The sequence below is a fragment of the Diceros bicornis genome, chromosome 35 (assembly GCF_020826845.1).
Source record: "Diceros bicornis minor isolate mBicDic1 chromosome 35, mDicBic1.mat.cur, whole genome shotgun sequence".
Lineage (NCBI taxonomy): Eukaryota > Metazoa > Chordata > Mammalia > Perissodactyla > Rhinocerotidae > Diceros > Diceros bicornis.
In genome coordinates, this window is record NC_080774.1 from 34,513,073 (window position 1) to 34,519,072 (window position 6,000).

Here is a 6,000-nt window from a genome sequence, read left to right on the forward strand (position 1 = left end):
GTGGGGTTTACTGGGTACCATTGTGGAGACTTCCCACCTCATAGGCCAAGATGAGGCCCTTGGGTCTCATTCTCCATAAAACAGGAAACAGTTGAATGGTTTTATGCCACAGAAGGCAGTATCTAAATTTCCATTAGTTTCAAACCCCTCATGATGCTGACCTGAAAATGAGGCCAAGTTGGGAAGTGACTGTTCCAATATCACATTGCTAGAATCCAGGCCTGTTTTGAGTGGTGTTCTGTGCTACATGTCACCCCTTCTTGTTATTCTTCCATCTCTAAGTTTGTGCCTTAGGTACATGTGACACCAGCCCACAGGGGTAATAGATATTATCTCATATACACCGGGTGAGGTCCCTAGGAAGTAGATTCTAGCCTGATCCCCATGGTGCAGGTTTGGAGACTAGGGAGGACCTGAGAGGCACAGGGACTTTCCCAGGATGCAGAACTGGTAAGAAAGAGGAGGTCTGCATTCATCTCTGTCTCCTCAAAGCTAGGACCTGAGTTAGGTTTCCAGGGAACTGTGGCTAGGGCTGTGTAGGCTCCTTGTGTACAGTTCAGGAAGTGACATGAGAGAGGAGGGTGAGCAGCCCGGGCTCAATGGGCAGCTCTGGAGAAATCTGATTGAGGTAAGGGTCCCAGGTAAAGGAATCTTGAAAAATGACCCCATCTCCTTGGTCCTAGGCCTCAACAGATCTTAGAACTCTGGTAACCAGGCACCCACAGCCCCCCATCCAGCTCACTTGAATGGAGACAGCCAAGAAGCAAAAATGTTTTGTTGTTGTATCCAAACTTTTGCAGGATCTGGCCTCAAAAAAACCCAGAAAGAGAATCTTTTTGATTGTTGCCGATGTTGGCTCAGCCCTCATCCCTGACGCCTCTGGGTGTCTGACAGGAGGCAGTGAAGGGTAACATGGGGGAGCCCAGGAAAGGCTAGTGCAGGCCAGGACACAACGGTGATCCCACCTGATCAACCCCACACTCCAGGCCCCTCATAGTGTGTGTGTGTGTGTTTGTGTGTCTGTGTGGAGTGGGGAAGGCAGGGTATGTGGGACAGGCCATTCCTAAGCAGGAGCTTGTTGTTAGGTGTCGGAAACCTGGTGGGTCTGTCACGTTCATACCCCAGATCATGGCTGACAGCATGAGAAGGTGAGCTCCTCTACTCATATATTATTGAGCCCTAGAGGTTTCATTTCCTTCCCTCCCTGACCAAAGATCTTTGCAAGGATGCCCTCTGTGCCTGAACTGAGGAGCAGACTTTCTCTTGGGGGTTGGCCTCAGTGGCAGTGTGCAGGCCACCCCTGATTCCCTCTGGCCCAGCTCCCAGGCAGTCTTTGCAGAACTCCACTCAGGAGGTCGTCGAGTAGCTGCCCAATGGTTTCAACTCCACCAACTCACTAGACAAGGAGCAGGTACATGAGGCCACCCACACCATCCAGTGCTGCTCTGAGATGACAGCAGGAGCAGAGGGCCTCCACACTCAGGACCTTGAGATGATGGGGTTGGACCAGAACTAGGGTGGGACCAGTCAGGGGCTGTCTCTTTTTCAAGCTAAAGGGGACGTACATGCAGGTAACCTTGTCTGGTTCAGAGCTGTGCTCCCTTGACCCTATTTCCCTTATCTGTTGTGAGTTTAGGAGGCCACTGAGGCAGAGCCAGAGGCTAAAGGGGACTGCAGGCTGGCTATTCCTGGAAGAGAAGTGGGATCTTTCCTGTATTTAGAAGGACACATGGAAAGTCAGCTATGTGAGTGAACCTTTCTCTTTATCCCGCTCCAGAGTCAGCTCCAGAGTTTCAGCCAGCAGCAGAAGCAGAGCTGTGGGCAGTGGTGGAGGTAGAGCTGGCTCCAGCTCCGTTGACACCACACCCTCTAGCACTGGAGCCAGTGTCCCCTCTACCAGCAGTGTTGGAGGTGGAGCAAGGGCCAACATGGGCTCCAGCAGGAGTGGGAGCTGCTAAGTTGGAGTCACCTGGACCATCATTTCTAGTGGGAAGTCCGTCTCCACCTGTGGCTAAGAAGTGTGAGAAGAAGCCCAACCTACGGCCTTCCCTCCTAAGCTGGTGGTGGAGCAGTTGATCGTGATGGATGCAGTGAGCAGCTGGGCTCTGAGGGTGGGGTGGGGTAGGCCTTCCCTCTGCCATCGTTGCCCCAGACCTCATCCAGTCTCCTATGATCTGGGCCCGAATCCTGGCTCCACCCCTTACCAACCATACGACCTGGGCAACTTTCTGAACCCCTAAGCCTTTGCTTTCCACCTGCAGAGCGTAGAGGTGGACACTAACAGGACCTGCTGCACAGAGTGGCTATGCCGGCTCCTTGAAGAGAAGGAAGGGTGAGCAGGGCCTGGCACATCAGTAGTGGAGGGGAACTCACTGTATGCAGCCAGGTCCCTGGTGGCCCAACCGTCTGCTCAGGAAGCTCAACAGCCTCAGGACTTATTAGACACCTGATGTGTACTCCACTACAAGGGAGACAGACAAGGCCCGTGGTTGTAGCTGCCAGGGGAGAATGTGCATCAGAACGGGGAGTGTGACCAGAGGGGGATCAGTGTGTTGGAAGATGCCCCCTTGGGATGAGCCGAGGTGAGCCACCATCTGGAGCTTGGAGTTAGCCAGGACGGGCTGGATGCAAATGTCCCTCTCCCTTCCCTGCCAGTATTGGGTCCTGGGTCATCCTCTGGGTACCCTCAGTGGACAGAGAAGAAAAGCCAGGGACTCTCACAAGGCTCAGGCCACATCATGAGCTTCCTGAGCTCCAGCTCTAAACTGTGACCCCTGTGTGGGACTTTTGGGGATGTGGACACAGAGCTGGGGTGTGGCAATGTTGGGTGACACTCCCCCTGTTCCCCAGGAGCTCTTCCGGAAGGTGGTGCCCTCTCAGTGCCTGGGCTCCACCTGGGGCAAGAGGAACAAGCCCAGCAATGAGCACCTGGCACACACCGTCCGGGCCACCATCGACCACTTCAGAAGGGTGGCCAGCCTCGTCGTCACCACCTGCCTCGGGGACCCGAGCATGATGGCCCAGGACAGGGTGAGGGTGGTGGAGCGCTGGATCCAGGTGGCCCAGGTGTGCTGTGGGAGGCCCAGTGGAGCCCCTCTCTGGAGCCTTGGGAACTGCCTCCACCTTTATCAGATCCCAGGATTGCAGTGTGTGGTCTAAGCCCCTGCAAGTCCCTAGGCCCTTCTTGCCAGGGGAATGCTGACCTTGACTCCAGGTCCCACTGCGGGGATGCTCACTTCCTACCTGGCTCCCTCCCTGGGTTGAGCTAAAATCCTCCTCCTTGTGAGTGTTACTCTTTGGGTCCTAAATGTGCCCTTCTGGGGCTCCCTGAGCATCTGTCTCATCCAGGAGAGGAGATTTAAATAGAAGGGGACTGAAGCTAGAGCAAGCAGGGCTCCAGTACCCCACCTCACAGCTCATTCTCTTCCCTTCCCCAGGAGTGCAAGATCCTGAAGAACTTCTCCTCGCCCTGCACTGTCATCTCTGTTCTGCAGAAAACATCCATATGCCACCTGAAGAACACATGGGGGAAGTTTCCTGGTGGGTAGGCCTCTCTCCATAGGAGGACCAGGGTGGATGGGGGATCTCCCGTATGTCTGCCATTGGCCCCTCAGTCAGCTGGGAACTCCTGGGTGGCAGCAAATGCTTGGAACAGGGCCTGGGCCTCAGCGGTGTGTCTCTAAGTCTCCTGGTGTCCTTAGTGCACCAATTCTGCTTCAGGATTCGGTTTCTCTAAATGCCAGGTACTGGGTTGAGCCACATTGGAGATTTTCAAGTGTTTATAGCAACAGAACTCTATGCCCAGTTGAAACTGAAAGTGGTCAAAAGAGAGCTGCTCTGTATAGCGGGGGAATGGAGACCCCAGTGACCAACAGGAGAGCCCCCTCCCAGTCTCACAAGACCTTAGCCCTCAGAGGAGCCCAGTGAGAGCACTCCTCCAGGCAGTTTGAATCTCTCAGGTTGTCAAAGAAAAAGATTTGCACTCAGACCCCTCATATTATCCCTAAATTTATCCTTCCCTCTTTCTCCTCTCCTCAGGGAGCGCTCTGAAAAACTTAAGGAGCACTATAGCCAAGACGAGTCCTTGAGCAGAGAACTGATGACCAAGGTAGAGTGGAGGCTGGGGGTCTGGAAAGAGAGGAAGTGCCACGGGGGGAGGGGGACTGGGCAAGCTGTGGTTTTGATAGTTTCTCACTTGAACTTTCTCTGAAACGTTCCCATCTATCTTGTCCAGGTTAACAAGCTTAGGGATCTGTTTGGCCCATGGGCAGGTGGGGTGCCGTTTGTGGGCAGGAGGCCCTGGTCATGGGACACAGTGGTGTTGGCTGTGCTGTTCCAGGGCGAGTTGCCGAGCTGGCGCCATCAGCAGATTTCTGGCTTCCATGCACTTCCGTCCTGCTGAATGTAGCTTCTCCCAGACTGTTGGGTGGTTGGGTGGGTTTATCCCTCAGCCTAAACCTGTCCTCAGGAAGCCAGGCCCCTGCTGCTCCTTCTATCTTCACCATGTCTCCAAGGGGAGAGCACACTGCCTACCCCAGGGACGGGCACAGCAGAGAATTCCCCTGGCCCAGGTGGACAAACAAGATGCTCATCCTTGGATCTGAACAGCTGGACGAGAGACAGATATGTGTGCGTTCTGGGACCCCCCCTGGACGCCTAGAACAGTCATTCGAGTCAACAACGGAGTCTCACCTGAATGCCTGGTTGGCAATGACATATACCCCAGGTGGCTTATGAGTAGCGCCTAGGCAACTGATAGATTCTTAGTGGATCCTGCTGAAAGGAAGTTAGGAGCTTCATGTAAACAGGGAAGCAAAATGTCCTCTCACCCCTTCCCTGTTGATCAGAGGTGGCACCTTGGGGGTCCAGTTTCTGAGTGGATAAAGAAAGAGTTCAGTGCAGGGGAATATCCTGAGTGGTTCCTTGGGGGAGGAGAAGGGTTTGGCATTGCCTCTGTCCCAGCCTGGGGGCCAGACACTCCACGAGACTGGGGCAGGCAGGAGCCATTCAACCAGACTCCCAAGACACCACATCCTCTCCATCCACGCCTCGGCCCACGACCAAGCTTCGAGAGCTCGGGGGTCAGGACTATTGTCAGTGGTGGGGCTGGGGGTTAGGTGAGGATGTTGGAACAGGGTCTCTGGCTGGGAGGGCCAAGTGGCCTCTCCTCTGTGGCCCCTGAGCAACTCACTGCCCCTGTTTGGGCCTCTGTCTCCCCATCAGGGAAATGGAAGGATGGTGATCGTGTGGTGCAGGCCTCACATGGGGGTGATGAGGTAAGAGGGAGGAAAGGAATGTGGGAGCTTTCTGCCTGCTCCCTGGAGGGGTGAGGGCAAGAACAGCGATGACAGTCATGCGACAGTGAGTCCTCAGGAGAACCTGTGAAGTAGCTGGAGTTCTCACACTTTCCAGATGAGGAAACAGGCTCAGGGAGTCCAGGACGCAAGCCCAAGCTTACACTCAGAGAGTTGAAACTGGGCTTGTTCTGGAATCACAAGACCTTGGAGGGTGGAGTGGCATTGGTACCAGTTGACTCGAGTCAGATGTCCAGTGTCGGAGGCGAGTGGTGCTGGAGAGAAATGCAGTGAGGGGACTATGGCCTCACTGACACTGTCCTCGACCCTGACAGGAGGGGCCTTCCACGTTTGCCCTCTGGAAATCAACCCCCAGAGGGTGCAGGAGAAGGAGCAGCAGCAGCAGCAGGTGAGTGTGCCTGTGGGGGAGGGGCTCTGCGTTCCCAGCTGGAGGCCTCAAATCAAGAGAGGAGGGCCCTTTCTCTTGGTGCCACAGTGTCCGAATCCCCCAGTAGAAGTGACCGGGATGGCCTGGAAGAGCTGGTGCAGGATGGGTTTGTTGTGGGGAGGGACAGGGACCACATACCCTGTGATTTGCTAGAAGCCTGCCCTGGGAGAGGAGGAGGAGGAGTGTGGTGTTCTTGGGGTGTGAAGCAAGGAGGAATTGAGGGGAGGCTAGTAAGGGTCCTAGGCTGTTCCCCGTGGG

At 55.0% G+C, this 6,000-nt stretch overlaps 1 protein-coding gene across 2 annotated transcripts in view; it reads left to right on the forward strand.

The window, feature by feature from the left end:
* Positions 1 to 5,651, forward strand: part of LOC131398561 (ral guanine nucleotide dissociation stimulator-like) — a 257,569-nt gene extending 251,918 nt beyond the window's left edge. The window contains exons 5-6 of one of the 2 annotated variants that reach the window (XR_009216928.1): positions 5,224 to 5,276; positions 5,630 to 5,651. The gene's annotated coding sequence lies outside the window, so the exon portion shown is untranslated. Of the gene's footprint in view, positions 1 to 5,223; positions 5,338 to 5,629 lie in introns of those variants that run through there. The other variant, XR_009216927.1, reaches the window with a different exon arrangement.
* Positions 5,652 to 6,000: the final 349 nt, after the last annotated feature.